Source organism: Amblyraja radiata, chromosome 24, assembly GCF_010909765.2.
Source record: "Amblyraja radiata isolate CabotCenter1 chromosome 24, sAmbRad1.1.pri, whole genome shotgun sequence".
Taxonomy (NCBI): Eukaryota; Metazoa; Chordata; class Chondrichthyes; order Rajiformes; family Rajidae; genus Amblyraja; species Amblyraja radiata.
This window is the reverse complement of record NC_045979.1, coordinates 11,349,925-11,366,478: the sequence shown is the minus strand read 5'-3', so window position 1 is coordinate 11,366,478 and position 16,554 is coordinate 11,349,925. Positions and strand designations below refer to the sequence as shown.

The window sequence follows — 16,554 nt, the reverse complement described above, 5'->3', positions numbered from 1 at the left end:
ACATTTACTTTTTCAAGTACATAGCCGATTCCTTTTTTATTTAGTTTAGTTTAGAGATCGAGGGCGGAAACGGACCCTTCGGTCCACCGAGTCCGCACCAACCAGTGATCCCCTCACATTAACACTATCCTACACACACTGGGGACTATTTACACTTATACCAAGCCAATTTACCTACATACCTGTACGTTTTTGGAACATGAGAGGAAACCGAAGATTTGGCAGAAAACCCTCGCGGTCACGGGGAGAACGTACAAACTCCGTACAGACAGCACCCGTAGTTAGGATCGAACCCGGGTCTCTGGTGCTGCAAGCATTGTAAGGTAGCAACTCTACCGCTGCGCCACTGCACCACCCTATGTTGAATCCAATCCAGGCAGATTTTCGAAAGTCAAGGTTTAGGCTTTAGGTTTATTATTGTCATGTGTACAATGAAAAGCTTTGTCTTGCATCTTATCCAAACAGATCAGATATACCATACATGTATACAATCGTCAAACTCAAGTACAGTAGAGAAAGCAAAGAGGAAGATACAGAGTGCAGAATGGAGTTCTCAGTTTTGCAGCAACCACAATTAGTTCTGTAACTTGGGATAACAGCATCGTTTGCTGAGGAAAAATCTCTGCTGAAACATTTGAATATTGGCCTGTCAAACATCCCAAGTTCATACATCATTGGGATTCACACTGATTCATTGCTTCAAACTAATATGATTCTGGTGGTGTTTTCATTTGGTCACCCAGCTGACGGTCTTAATCATGTAGGGAGGAACTGCAGATGCTGGTGTTAACCGAAGAGAGACACAAAAAGCTGGAGTAACTCAGCGGGACAGGCAGCATCTCTGGAGAGAAGGAATGGGTGAAGTTTCAAGTAAGTCTAAAGATGAATCTCGATCCAAAATTCACCCATTCCTTCTCTCCAGAGATGCTGCCTGTCCCGCTGAGTTACTCCAGCTTTTTATGTCTATTCAAGGCCTTAATCAATTTCCTGGAGTTAACCTGTCGCTAGAGGCTAAATTCTTAGTTACCTTTACGTTTTAACTTAATGGAAAAATAACATTAATCCCAACATAATTTTCAATGAAAGCAGGCAAAAATATCTGATGAGAACATTGTGGTGAATCGCAGTGATCGATGGCTTGCAATTCCAGAGGGTGTTTCAAGTCTCACATTAAACTCCCATGTTGAGGGTGGTGCAAGGCAGAAGTGCAAGATGACCCACAGGTGAGCTACTGGTGCATCTGACGGCTTCATCACTGGGCGCACTATTGAAAGCAATGGTGAGGAAGTGAAGATAGAGACTGGACGCTTACTTTACACAGGGGAGGGCTAGATTCACAACAGTAACCTCATTATAACATGAATGGGAACAAGGACCCTGAATGGAAGGTGGGTCCAGGTTGTTGCTTGAGTTGTTTTATTAGTATTTCGATGATCTTAAATTGCTTTTTGTATTTTAGTGTGATTCTATTTTCCACTTAGCTGATAGACCTCTTGTCCAGAGACCCGTGTTTGAACCAGACCTGGGGTGTTGCCTTTGTGGAGTTTGCACGATCTCTCTGTGACCGCATGCGTTTCCTTCAGGTGCTCCTTTCCTCCCACATCCCCAAGACATGCAGGTTTGCAAGATAATTAGCCTCTGTAAAATTGCCCCATATGTGTAGGTAGTGGATGAAAAAGTGGAATAACATGGAACTGGTATGAGTGTGTGATCAATGGTCGGCTTGGACTCAGAGGGCCAAATGGCCTGTCTCAACACTGCTTCTCTAAAGTGGATGCAAACATGGGACAACACAGAACTGGTATGAACGGGTGATTGATGGTCAGTGGAAACTCGATGGGCCAAAGGGCCTGTTTCCATGCTAGTCCTTGCAATCAATCAATTTAATCAATCAATTTTTAAGTTAATTAAATGTGTTTGAATAGTTTTCTAAAACTATTAGAGATTGTTAAGTATAAAGATCTGTGACAATCAGAAAATATAACTAGAAGTGGTGTGAACATTGCAGGCAATGTGTCTGGTGAACAGCCTGGATCCATATGATCCATTTACTTTCTCAAACAAGATTACTTCTCCAACTCTGAATTGTTTGATAAATTAGTCCCACCAATTTAGCTAAACATTCCATGTATTCATTCTATTAGCATAAGGTAATTAAAGCTCACCCTCTCGAGACTCTAAGACTATACCATTTGCTGGGATATCTGTGATGTGCTAAACATATTGACATTTATCTTGTCTGTATCCTTTAATAAAATTACCTTTAAGCCATCTGTCATCCTGTGTCAAACTCCAAGCTCTTCTCATCACTCAAGTGCCTAATTCAATAATTCCATTTTCCTTTGGTTGTATCATCTCCGTCTTAAACATGAGAAAGACATTTCGGCTTAGGCCACATAGTCCGTCAAGCGATGCCAAACCAGCACATTGCACAAATTGAAAATAGCTTCCTGAGTTTTAGCCCTGGCAAGACAGTCCAAAATTTCATTTGCTTTCTGTGTAATGCTTTCCGTGCCTTGAGCAGATGGCTTCAGTGATCAATGAACTAAAACATTTGTCTACCATGTTGTTTTCTGTAGAATGATAGCACCTTACTGGTATTTTCATTGTCTATTGTCCTTTCCTGACAGCACAGTAAGAAATCTGAAGAAGGGTTCTGACCCGAAACATCACCTATTCCTTTTGCTGCCTGATCCGTTGAGTTACTCCATCATTTCTACTTTTGTTGAATACAACACAGTTTCATCTGCTGGGAGAGATATCCAGAAGTTGGGATTCAGGCAATTAGATTGGACCTAGGGAAGGGATGATCATAATATCGGAACAGAGAGGGATCATTAGATTGGCTCCGAGATTCAGAGGGTTTCAGCCCTGATGAAGGTTTCTCCTTCCATGGATGCTGAGGGTTTTCCAGCATTTTCTGTTTTTATTTCAGATTTCCAGCACTTGGTTCCATCTGCCCATCATTTCCCTTCATCTGGTTTCACTTATGTCTTACCAGCCAAAGATGATGCTTGGCCAGCTATGTGTTTTATGTAGTCTCTCGTTTGCCTTCTTGGTGTTAATGGTGTACCTTTGGTCAAGGTAATGGTGAAATAATTAGGGCAGTTAAAGGTTATGGGAATCAGGCAGAAAGTTCAGATGAGCAGTGAATGGTGGAACAGCCTTGAGAGCCTTGTAATCCCACAACATGTTAGTTTATATTTGAGGCTGCAAGATCCATTGTCACTCTACACGAACAAACTGCAGATTACAAGATATTCGTTCTGGAAGGAATTTGGTCATATTTACAGTACATTATTAATCTGAATCTATATTCAGTCTTGAAGGATCATTTCTAGAGAGACTGAAATTTTGCCTTAGATATGTTTTAGAATGATTAAACCGATTGACAGAAACGCAAGGTATGGGTTGAGGTCCAAATATTGCAGAACATTTATTTTTTGGACGATGTAGGAGCTGATGCTGCAGCTCCAATGTGCTGTCCAGGGTGGACATCCGGGTGGCACAAGAGCTCAGTGTTGGAGATGATGTTCTGTCTTAATATATGATCTGTAACACAAAGAGCCTGACCCTTGCTTTCCTGATGTGCAGGAAGGAACTGCAGATGCTGGTTTACACCGAAGTAAACACAAAATGCTGTAGTAACTCAGCAGGACAGGCAGCAACTGGATATAAGAGATGGCTGACGTTTCGAGTTGATACCCATATGAGGAAGAGTCTGAAGCAATCTGAAGAAGGGTCTCGACCCGAAACGTCACCCATTCATTTTATCCAGAGATGCGGCCTGTCCCACTGAGTTACTCCAGCATTTTGTGTCTATCGACCTTGCTTTCCTGACCTGTGCTTTATAAAAAGATCATCAACTATTTTCAGGTTAGTTCCATATTGATTTCCTGAGCTGCTGCATAACTTTTGCAAAGTTTTGATAATTCAAGTTCCTGAAATCTTGTGGAGTGCAAGTGCTGAAGGATTTCATTCTGACTAAAGCTTCCGCACAAACTAATTGTTTTAAATCAAAAGTGCACAAGATGGTATTCAGCTTGGATTGTATCCTGACTGGGATATTTTAACGTCACGTGTACCTATGTAAATTGAAATTATTTTCTTTTTGCATACACTTGGTAAAATCATACAGCAGATCTCACCTAGACAGTACACAATGAGTCACTGCATTTGAATTGAATTTAATTTCTTTATTTGTCATTCAAAAACAAGTTTGAACTAAATTTCGGAGAATTACGGTAATAGCCGTTCGTAGGTACTCGGACATTTTTCACAGCGCTGAAAAAACTTCACGAGTTACTGCTTTTCCCGAGTACCTGCCGTTAGCATTAGGAGTCGCTACGGGACATCCACGAGCTCCGATGTAGCCGCTACGTACATTCTACGTACTTACCACGAGTTTGATTTTTTTTAAACTCAGGAGAGCTCTTGAATTACTTCGTACAGTGGACAGGCCCTTAATAAGAAAGCAACAAAACACACAATTAAACACAATTTAATACAGACTTCCATCACAGTGACACTCCTACAGGCACCTCCTCACTGTGATGGAAGGTAAAAGAAGTCTTCCAGTGGAGACAAAGTTTCAAACATTATTAGTATAGTCTTTTCTTCTTGCAGCGGCGAATCGGCTGCGGCCGCACGGAGCATCTTGCACACGATCTTTACTACAATTCAAGGAGCAGAATTGTTTGCTAAACCGAGCAAAAGTGGTTTTCTGCCTCAACCCCATCTTGGTCCCCCCTCCTCTGTTTTGCAACAGCTTTGATATTCCCTCTGCAGCTTTGCCCACTCTCATGCAGTCTTCCAGGTCCTTCTTGGTTTTCGGCAGCCCCCTGCTGGGTCCCTCCTTGGCGGAGCCCAGCTTTGTTCTCGTGGCCCTGTATTCTCAGTGCCTTCCCTGCTGGGACCTGTTCAGTTTCGTTCTTGGATGCCGTGCCCCACTGGGTCCCTATTAGTTCTCGATGGTGCCCTGTTGGGACCTGTGTTGTTCTCGGCGCCTCCCCTGCTGGGACCTGTTTCATTCTTGGCCTCCGCCAGCTGGGTCCCTCTTCGTTTACGGTGAGACGAGCCGCCGTGTTGCTCTAGGCCCGCTGGGTCACTCGGCTCCTCGCCGCGTCCTGGGGGCCTTCTGCCTCTGCGCTGCACATCCCATCCATGGAAGCCTGCATGGGAGCCGTGCGATCCTGTTGAGGGAATGTAAGATACTCAAAGCTGTTGCAAAACAGAAGAAGGGGGGTGGGGGGGGAACCAAGATGGGGTCTAGGCAAGAAACCACTTTTGCTCTAGTTGGCTTAGCAAACCATTCTGCTCCTTGAGTTTTAGTGAAGGTCAGGTGCAAGATGCTCTGTGCGTCAGTGAGGACTCCCTCGGTGATATCTGCCACAAGCTGCAGCCCTAAGGCTTCCTCTTCTAAAGCTGTAGGGCCCCTATAAATCGTATCAGTTAGCTTGTTCTAGCTGTGACAACATCAGGCCCCCTGCTGAAGTCTAAAGCTACTCAACACCATGTTTTATCATTTTTAATTAATGTTTCGAATTAATTTAAGAGAGATAAATAGTTTTAAATACATGGTTTTTTTCTGTTTAAATTTAATAAGTATATATCTTAATTATTTATATCTGTGTTAGCGGCGTTAAATATCCAAGGTATTTACAGACAGGTGAACAGAACTATTGCGGTTTTCACGATCAAAAAGCCGTCAGGACCATGTCCAGGGACAGACATCAACAGTTGTGACTGGAAGCCTGGTTACCTCTGGTAAGCTGACCACAGGATGGTAAAATTGGAGGAACAACACCTCATATTTCATTTGGGCTGCTTACAACCCAGTGGTGTAGGAAGGAACTGCAGATGCTGCTTTACATCAAAAATAAACGCAAAATGCTGGAGTAACTCAGCGGGACAGGCAGCAGGACAGGGACTCAGCCTATCCTGCTGAGTTACTCCAGCATTTTGAGTCTATCTTCATAATAAAAGTGCGATGGATTTGTGGAGAATAATTATTGCTTCAGCCTTGATACCCCTTTCAGGATTGTGTCACAAGTCTGTCTGTTGTGCAGCCTGCAATAATCAGCGTGGAGAATTCGAGAGAAAGTTGCTTGAGTGCGAACCCTAGTAAGAATACGCCTAACATTTTCACCCTCTTTCCTTGACAATAATTCAAATTAACCACTATTTTCCATTGTATTAAAGACAAGTTGAAAGAGAAATAAGATGGAAAGGACAACAAAACCATGCATCAGGCCACCTTATTCCCCATGTGATTGCGGGAACGTAATTAGGCTGAAATGTAACGCAAATTACCCTTAGCAACTCATTACGTAAATTAAAAATAGCACCACACGAATGATTTTAAGACCTCAATCTCATGTTGTGATTCAGATGACATTTGCCTGAAGACAGACTACAAAGTCTCAGCTTAATTGTGTTCACTGCGGGCCTTGGTAAATGCCTCCAGTGAACTGGTGTCGGAATTTGAGATGGTTGTGGTTTCTCAGAGGTCAGTCGTTGCTGGAGTTCATCAGGGAAATTCCTTTGGACCAAGTATCATCAGGAGCTTCATTAAGCACGGTGGCGCAGCGGTAGAGTTGCTGCATTGCGGTGCTTACAGCGCCAGAGACCCGGGTTCGATTCCGTCTACGGGTGCTGTCTGTACGGAGAAGTACGTTCTCCCCATGACCACGTGGGCTTTCACTGAGATCTTTGGTTTCCTCCCACACTCCAAAGACGTACAGGTTTGCAGGCTAATTGGCTTGGTGTGTGTGTAAATTGTCTAGTGTGTGTAGGATAGCGTTAATGTGCGGGGATCGCTGGTCGTTGCAGATTCGGGTGGCTGAAGGGCCTGTTTTGTGCTGTATCTCCAAACTAAACTAAACTAAATTAATCACCATCTTCTGTTATCAACTCAAGAATTCTCAGATAATCCCAGCATTCATCCCCATTTGAAACTCTTTCAATAACAAAGCCAACAGCAGGACATGGATCATACCCCGATCAGGGCTGAAAAAGGATATTTAAAATTATGACACACAGGTTCGGTATTGATCTTCAAAATGACGCACAGAGTCTCTTGCCCAGAGTGGGGAATTTATTGGCACAGGAGGCTTTGGAGGACAAGTCAATGGATATTTTTAAGGCGGAGGTTGACAGATTCTTGATTAGTACAAGTGTCAGCGGTTATGGGGAGAAGGCAGGAGAATGGAGTTGAGGGGGAATGATAGATCAGCCATCATTGAATGGTGGAGTGGACTTGATGGGCTGCATGTCCTAATTCTGTTCCGAGAACTTATGAACAAATCTGTTTGTGCTTGTTAACAATTCTGTGCACTAGTGTGTGGTCTCCACTCACCTTGGACCTTTCCACTGTATCACTCTGGCACTATGTGGTGTGCAATAGCCATCCCACATTGTTGTCGGAAATTTTGATGAGTTGTTTATAATCTTTTTAACCCAAGACCTTACTTACTGAAGAAGTATGATGGGAAAAATAGCAAACATAGGGAACCTGAGGATGTTAGTGAGGCAATAAGCATACCCATCATGGTGTTGGCATTCCACAGCACAGCTAGTTTAGTTAAAATAAACATTGAGGATTGTAAGTAGACAAAAATGCTGGAGAAACTCAACGGGTGAGGCAGCATCTATGGAGCGAAGGAAATAGGCAACGTTTCGGGTCGAAACCCTTCTTCAGCGGATTGTAAACTAAGCAGAGAGTGATAAAACTGATAAGGGGCATTAAAATGTATTGTGCCTGTTAGTTATGGTCTAAGTAACAGGGAACATAAGGTTTCAAGATAACTGGGGAAAGACAGATGAAAGGTTACAGAGACATTGATAATGATGTATAGGAAGGAACTGCAGATGCTAGTTTAAACCGAAGATAGACGATGACTTAGTTACAAAATGTCGAATCCATAAACAACTGTTGTGTCGTGAGAATAGGAAAATGCTGTAGGTGCTGTGAATCTTTGAAGCACTCTGGGTTCCCTCAGATTGTTTTTCAGTGCGCACTGTTAAGGCTTGCAATAAACTGTCTTGTTCGAGAAACTCACCACTGATCTAGCCTCCCTACCTACCTATGTTCAAGACACCTCACACACTCTTCGTCTACACGAGGACTTCCATTCTCTAGGCCCCCATTCCCTCATCTTCACCATGGACGTCCAGTCACTCTACATCTCCATCCCCCACCAGGAGGGTCTTAAAGTCTTCCGTTTCTTCCTCGACTGCAGAAGCAACCAATCCCCGTCTACTGATACTCTCCTGCGCCTAGCGGAGCTGGTCCTTACCCGTAACAACTTTTCATTTGACCTCCCATTTCTTCCAAATACAAGGCGTAGCTATGGGCACGCGCATGGGCCCTAGCTATGCCTGCCTCTTTGTAGGGTACGTCGAACAATCTTTGTTCAAAGCATACCAGGGCCCTAATCCCAAACTCTACCTCCGCTACATCGATGACTGCATTGGTGCCACCTCCTGCACCCACACACAACTCACTGACTTCATCCATTTCACCACTAACTTCCATCCGGCACTCAAATACACCTGGACCATTTCCGACATTTCCCTACCATTTCTAGACCTCACTATCTCCATCGCAGGTGATAGACTACTGACCGACATCCACTATAAACCCACTGACTCCCATGGCTATCTGGACTACACTTCTTCCCACCCTGTTTCCTGTAAGTACTCCATCCCCTACTCCCAATTCCTCAGTCTACGCCGCATCTGCACCCAGGATGAGGTGTTCCAAACCAGGGCATCGGAGATGTCCTCATTCTTCAGGGAACGGGAGTTTCCCTCTTCTATTATAGATGAGGCTCTCACCAGGGTCTCTTCTATACCCCGTAACTGCACTCACTCCCCATCCCCCCACTCGCAACAAGGGCAGAGTCCCCCTTGTCTTCACCTTCCACCCTACCAGCCGTCACATACCACAAATAATCCTCCGACATTTTCGCCACATCCAACGGGATCCCACCACCGGCCACATCTTTCCATCTCCACCCCTGTCTGCTTTCCGCAGAGACCGTTCCCTCCATAACTCCCTGGTCAATTTGTCTCATCCCACCCAAACCACCCCCTCTCCTGGCACTTTCCCTTGCAACCACAGAAAATGCTACACTTGTCGCTTTACCTCCCCCCTTGACTCCATTCAAGGACCCAAGCTGTCTTTCCAGTTGCGGCAGAGGTTCACCTGCACCTCCTCCAACCTCATCTATTGCATCCGCTGCTCTAGGTGTCAGCTGCTCTACATCGGTGAGACCAAGCGTAGGCTTGCCGATCGCTTCGCCCAACACCTCCGCACGGTTCGCATTAACCAACCTGATCTCCTGGTGGCTCAGCACTTCAATTCCCCCTCCCATTCTGAATCTGACCTTTCTGTCCTGGGCCTCCTCCATGGCCAGAGTGAGGACCACCGTAAATTGGAGGAGCAGCACCTCATATTTCGCTTGGGCAGTTTACACCCCAGTGATATGAACATTGAATTCTCTAATTTCAGGTAGTCCCTACTTTCTCCTCCCCTGCTCACTTCTCCCTCAGCCCACTGTCTCTGCCTCTTCCTTTCTTCTCCCCCCCCCCCCTCCTCACCCTCACATCAGTCTGAAGAAGGGTCTCAACCTGAAAAGTTGTCTATTTCCTTCGCTCCATAGATGCTGCCTCACCTGCTGAGTTTCTCCAGCATTTTTGTCTACCTTCGATTTTCCAGCATCTGCAGTTCCTTCTTAAGCACTGATCTAGCAGATGTGTTATTTTGTGTCCGTTACGTTCTGAGCTGGGCCCCAAGAAAAGTCAGATTCAGGGCACAGGTACAACACAAATTTCTCTCCCACACACATTAAAATAATTCACACACTAATATCTTCTGCCTCTCAGAATAGGAGTGGAGCAAATGATCCTCGAAGTAGAAGAGTAGCCTGGATTTACAGATATGCGTACAGCTACATGCCAGTGGCTGAAGGTAAAAGCTCCAAGCATTTGGCAATGTGGTTGTGGACCTCTCCTGCGGATGACTGGACCACTGATAGCTGGAAGGGTGATGCCCAGATAAGCATTATGCCAATTTTGGTCCTTCATCATGGGACATGGTTTCATCCACTTTGTCACTACATTGATCGGCTATGCTTGGATCTCAATGTAACTGTGCTGTTGCAACTGAAGTGCAGAAGGTGCTACTAATTGCACATGTTGTCTAGACATCAGTAGCTGGCAAAAGTTATGCATTTGGCACGGCTTATAGTCAATCCTACACACTTGATTACCCCAGGTTACAATGTTATTTTCATCAGACCTAAATTCACTGGTGCCAACTAGTCTGCTGAGTATTTCCAGGATGGATTTTCTTTGTTTTTGTTTCAGAATTCTAGCATATGCGTTATTTTAATTTCAAGTTCAAGTTCAAGTGAGTTTATTGTCATGTGTCCCTGTATAGGACAATGAAATTCTTGCTTTGCTTAAGCACACAGAAAATAGTAGGCATTTACTACAAAACAGATAAATGTGTCCATATACCATGATATAAATATATACACACATGAATAAATAAACTGGTAAAGTGCAAATAACAGAAAGTGGTTATTAATAATCAGAGTTTTGTCCGAGCCAGGTTTAATAGCCTGATGGCTGTGTGGAAGTAGCTATTCCTGAACCTGGTTGTTGCAGTCTTCAGGCTCCTGTACCTCTACCTGAAGGTAGCAGGGAGATGAGTGTGTGGCCAGGATGGTGTGGGTCTTTGATGATACTGCCAGCCTTTTTGAGGCAGCGACTGCGATAAATCCCCTCGATGGAAGGAAGGTCAGAGCCGATGATGGACTGGGCAGTGTTTACTACTTTTTGTAGTCTTTTCCTCTCCAGGGCGCTCAAATTGCCGAACCAAGCCACAATGCAACCGGTCAGTATGCTCTCGACTGTGCACCTGTAGAAGTTAGAGAGAGACTTCCTTGACAATCCGACTCTCCGTAATCTTCTCAGGAAGATTTGTTTTTTCCGTTACAATGTTATATGTTGCCATTGCATAAATATCATGAAATCAGCTCCAATACTTCTTCATTGTGATTTCAGTTGTTTCAAACATTTACCAGAATTTTGCCCATTACCTGGATGAGACAGTATTAGCTGCAGGGAGAGGCTAGACAGACTTGGATTGTGGAATGCCAAAGGTTGCGGGGAGACCTGTGAGAAGTATCTAAAATTATGATAGGATCATAATTATAATAGTCAGAACCCTCTTCCCAGGATGGAAATATTAAAAATTAGAGGGCATAGCTTTAAGGTGAGAGGGGCAAACTTTAAAGGAGATGTGCGGGGAAACATTTTTTACACAGAGGGTGGTGAGTGCCTGGAACGCATAGCTGGGGTTGGTGGTTGAGGCAGAAATGATAGTAGCTCTTGGATGGGCATATGGATATCCAGGGAATATAGGGATATGAATTATGTGCAAGTAGACAAGAGATGGTTTTGGCATAGCCTAGTCATTATGGGTCAATGGGCCTGTTCTTGTGCTGTACAGTTCTATGTTCTTACTGCAAAATGTCTAAGAATATATAATGAACGATACAAGTATAAATCAGCATGAAAAGCAATCAGTCAGATAATATTTTTGCATCATACCCCGTGGCCAATGTTTTGATGCAGCAAGTGTGAGTTTGATCTGAATCTTTCTTCCATTCACTGACTGGTTCCCATCTTGTTGCCCTGTTCCCAAACTGCGACAATATTCGCTGTTTCCATTACCATGTACATCCCTGAGCAATGATGGAAATCACTGCCTTGGAAGCATTTCTGCTTTTGTGCAGCAGGGTCCTTTTTTTTTTTACAGATTAGCCACTTCCAAAAACACAGTGATAATTTAAAAACAATCCTTTAACACTTAATACTGTTCCTGCAATCTGGAGATGCTGATGTATTTGAATAAAAATGAGTTCATGAAGGATTCATATTAAAGTAGTGGAGAATTAATCCATATCTGTTAATAGAGATTGCAGGTTAAGGTTTTAAAAGGCTCAAGATTTCATCCATCACATTTAGTCGATGAAGATATTGACTATGAGAAGCATGCAAGAAATTGATGGAGTTTTTTGTTAGCCTTTGCCTTTATTACATTTTTGTCTTAAATGTTCAAATTTGCAATAAAAAGCAAAATTTCCCCATGTATTTTCTGGGATATTGAAAGGAAGTAACTAAATGTCAGGACTGTAAGATCAATCTAATCAGTGGAAGATTTGGCTTTCGAATGAAATCTCTCTCATTAAAGACAGCGCCATGATAAAGAGATCAAGGGGCTTTATTTTGAGTTGGGGGTTTATTCTGTAAAGGGATGGAATTTTTTTCAAGGATGGACCATCTGCATCGGACAGACTCGTTTGTTGGGAGCAATGCAATCCGTCACGCGGTGAAAGTGAAGGTAGGCCAATCACAACAATGGCTTGGGGAGACAAGACTGCAGAGGCTGGAATCTACAGCAAAATAGCTAACTGCTGGAGGAACAGCATCTGTCAGGGGAAAAACATTGTTGATGTTTTGTATTGAAACCCTGCACCAGGTCCACAGCCGGCTCCATGTTGTACATGGTGTTTCTTTAGTGACTATATACTTTCACATTCTAAAATACTGTTTTTAATCTACTTTATAGACAATAGACAGTAGGTGCAGGAGTAGGCCATTCTGGCCCTTCGAGCCAGCACCGCCATTCCATGTGATCATGGCTGATCATCCACAATCAGTACCCCGTTCCTGCCTACTCTCCATATCCCTTAACTCCGCTATCCCTAAGAGCTCTATCTAACTCTCTCTTGAAAGCATCCAGAGAACCAGCCTCCACCGCACTCTGAGGAGAGAATTCCACACACTCACAAATCTCTGTGTGAAAAAGTTTTTCCTCCTCTCTGTTCTAAACGGCTTACCCCTTATTCTTAAACTGTGGCCCCTGGTTCTGGACTCCTCCAACATTGGGAACATGTTTCCTGCCTCTAGTGTGTCCAAACCCTTAATAATCTTATATGTTCCAACAAGATCCCTTCATCCTTCTAAATTCCAGAGTATGCAAGCCCAGCCACTCCAATCTATCAACATATGACAGTCCCGCCATCCCGGGAATTAACCTCGTGAACCTACGCTGCACTCCCTCAATAGCAAGAATGTCCTTCCTCAAGTTTGGAGCCAAAACTGCACAGAATACTCCAGGTGTGGTCTCACTAGAGCTCTGTACAACTGCAACAAACTTTGCTCCCATACTCAACTCCTCTTTTTATGAAGGCCAACATGCCATTCGCTTTCATCACTGCCTGCTGTACCTGCATGCTTGACTGACGAACAAGGACCCCAGATCCCGTTGTACTTCCCCTTTTCCCAATTTGACACCATCTAGATAATAATCTGCCTTCCTGTTTTTGCCACCAAAGTGGATAACCTCACATTTATCCACATTAAACTGCATCTGCCATGCATCTACCCACTCACCCAACCTGTCCAAGTCACCCTGCATCCTCATAGCATCCTCCTCACAGTTCACACTGCCACCCAGCTTTGTGTCATCTGCAAATTTGTTACAGTTACTTTTAATCCCTTCATCCAAATCATTAGTATATATTGTAAATAGCTACAGTCCCAGTACCGAGCCTTGCGGTACCCCACTAGTCACTGCCTGCCATTCTGGAAGGGACCCGCTAATTCTTACTCTTTGTTTCCTGTCTGCCAACCAATTTTCTATTCGTGTCAACACCCTACCCCCAAAACCAGGTGTCTCTGATTTTGCCCACTAAAGTGGGACCTTATCACTGGCTCTCCCTTGTCCATCATCCTGGTTACATCCTCAAAAAATTCCAGAAGATTAGTCAAGCATGATTTCCCCTTTATTTTTCAGTTTATTTTTCAGCACTCTGATATGTAAGTAAAGTATATCCTCGCAATAACTGACCGGGGGGAAGGATGTGTAGGAAGGAACCGCAGATGCTGGTTTAAACTGAAGATGGACACAAAATACTGGAGTAACTCAGCGGGACAGGCAACATCTCTGGAGAAGGAATGGGTGACCTTTCGGGTCAAGACCCTTCTTCAGGGGGAAGGATGGTGTCCGTTTTGCTGATTGTCAATAACTGAGTGAGGGGGTAATGTTTAACCCATGGCTGGGAGGGACAAGATGCAGCTTTGGGATGGGGTTTAAACCAAAGGGAATTCACCGGCCAGGGGAGCCGAGGAGCTCTCGACCCTGCACGCGGTGTCCCAGGGACGGGCCTGGTACTCCCGCTGCCTTCATGCTGCTCGCTATCTCCGCTCCCGCTAATGGAAGCTCCCGTCACATGGCGTCAGCTCAGTGGGGAACAGGTGGATGTGGGGGGGGGTGGCGGTGTAAAGGGATCCTTGGTCCGCTAGAACTGAAATCCACCGTATAGAGGTCTGTTATTGCAAGGGTTTACTGTATACCAAAATTCAAGCTGATCCATTTCATTATATTTAGCTCTCACAGAATGGTGATTCTTTACTAAAAGCCATGACGTCTGTAAACTTGCATTTACGTGAAACATTTTTGAAGCCCACTGCTTTATTTCCAAGTTGCATGCCCCGATACTCTGGGTGGAAGGCCACTACTACCATCTGCTTCTCTGTTTCAGCAACCGAGTCAGCCGTTCTGTTGAATACTCCCACGTGGGCTTCCCCCGTAGTCTTCACGTCGGACACTCCCATGGTCTCCACGTCGGAGCTCCTATGTGCTCTCCGTGCTGGAGCCTCCCCATGGTCTCTGCATGGGAGCTTCCACGTGGTCTCCGCGTTGGATCTCCCATGTGGTGTCCATGTCAGAGCGCCGATGTAGTCTCCACGTCGAATAGTATATTCATGCGCACACAGTAGCACTTCTGTTTCTGACTTACGTAACATCTGACTTGGGACCATGGGACATACTTCAGTCGGGAAGCATCTGTATTTTATTAATAAATTATTTCATATTTAATCAGATATGATAGCATGATGAGTAAGTTGCTCGACTAGAATCCAAAAATAGGGGCTCAAATGTCATCCAGGAATCTTGGGAATTTAAATTCATAATCTGACAATACAGAAAAATAAACTTGAAACTTCTGGATATTGTTCAAAAACCCGTCGGTTTCTCTAATGTCCTTCAGAGTGGATATCTGTCCTCTGTAACAATTTTGGTCCTTTCTTAAGCTGGAAATAGTGCAGAGAATTTTTACCCAGAGTAGGGGAATCAAGAACCAAGGGACATAGATATGTGAACAGGGAAAGACTTAATAGGAACCTGAGGGGCAAATTTTTCACACAGAGGGTGGTGGGTTTATGTAACAAAATGCTAGAGGAGGTAGTTGAGGCAAAATTCAAATGACATTTGGACTGGTTCATGGATAGAAAAGGTTTAGAGGGATATGGGCCAAATGCAGGCAGGTGGGATTAGTGTCGATGGGGCATCTTGGTTGGCATGGTCAAGTTGGGCCGAAGGACCTGCTTCTGTGCTCTGTGTCCATGACCATGATTCTCATATGTGGGCTCTTATGGTGGCACAGCGGCGCAGCGGTAGAGTTGCTGTGTTATAGCTCCAGAAATCCAGGTTCGACCCTGACCTCAGGTGCTGTCTGCACGGATTTTGTACATTTTACCTTTGACTGCGTGGGTTTGCTCCGGTTTCCTTGCGCACTCCAAATATGTTGCGGTTTGTAGGTTAATTGGTTTTAATAAAATTGTCCTTAGTGCGTAGGATAGAGCTAGTGTATGGGGTGATCGCTGGTCGTCGCGGACTTCCTATAACTCTAAAGTCACTAAGTTGTGACGTTAGATACCTCCATGAAGTTGACTATTATCTACCCACAGAGATTTGGGGAAATCCATGAAGGCATTGGAAACGTATATTTTACTAAAACTCTCATCTTGTATCTCTATCTATCCATCTATCCATCCATGGTCTGTGTCAAGTCTTGTTCAGATTGATGTTATATTTTACAAGTTATTCATAATTTTTAACTTTAAAACTTCAAGTTTAAGAAAAATGTAGCAGTTAAAACCCTTGCTGGCCCAGCTTGCAATAAAGTTGCAATTGAGGAACACTCAGTCCTTCCAGCAATTTTATAGCTGAACAGGAGGGGGAGGGGGCAATTGCATACTTTTTTAAGTCCTCGAAGCAAGAGGAGGGGGAGGCAGTGCTGGGGGATACGTCCCTGCACATTTGGGGGCTATGCGTGAGTGGTGGAATATTGTGTTGGGGAACGGATTGTGTAGGTAGACCAGGTCTCCCGTGTGACTTGGACCCAACGGGTCCCAGTTAGTCTAGTAACATTTAAATCCTCCAATGTATAAAGCAACCATTTCACAAGAATGGTGAGTCATTATTTCCCATCTGCCTTTCGGCTCACTCTTTGATGTTCTGTCCCACCCTGTACAATATTGTTTGCTCAAATAAATTAAATGCAAGGATCAATCAGCAAAATTTATTTCTATCTTCCCAAATTGACATTGGATGATCTAAGCACATTAAAACATTGATATTCTTTAATCTTAAACCCTGACATGCATTAACCAACAGTGGATATGCACATT

General features: G+C 44.1%; 1 long non-coding RNA gene across 1 annotated transcript; it reads left to right on the top strand.

Moving 5' to 3' along the window:
- The first annotated feature begins 7,261 nt into the window (after positions 1-7,261).
- Positions 7,262-16,298, top strand: LOC116986601. The gene is made up of 3 exons (XR_004415529.1): positions 7,262-7,272; positions 14,111-14,117; positions 16,241-16,298. It is a non-coding gene; the product is annotated as an uncharacterized LOC116986601 (long non-coding RNA).
- The last annotated feature ends 256 nt before the right edge of the window (positions 16,299-16,554 follow it).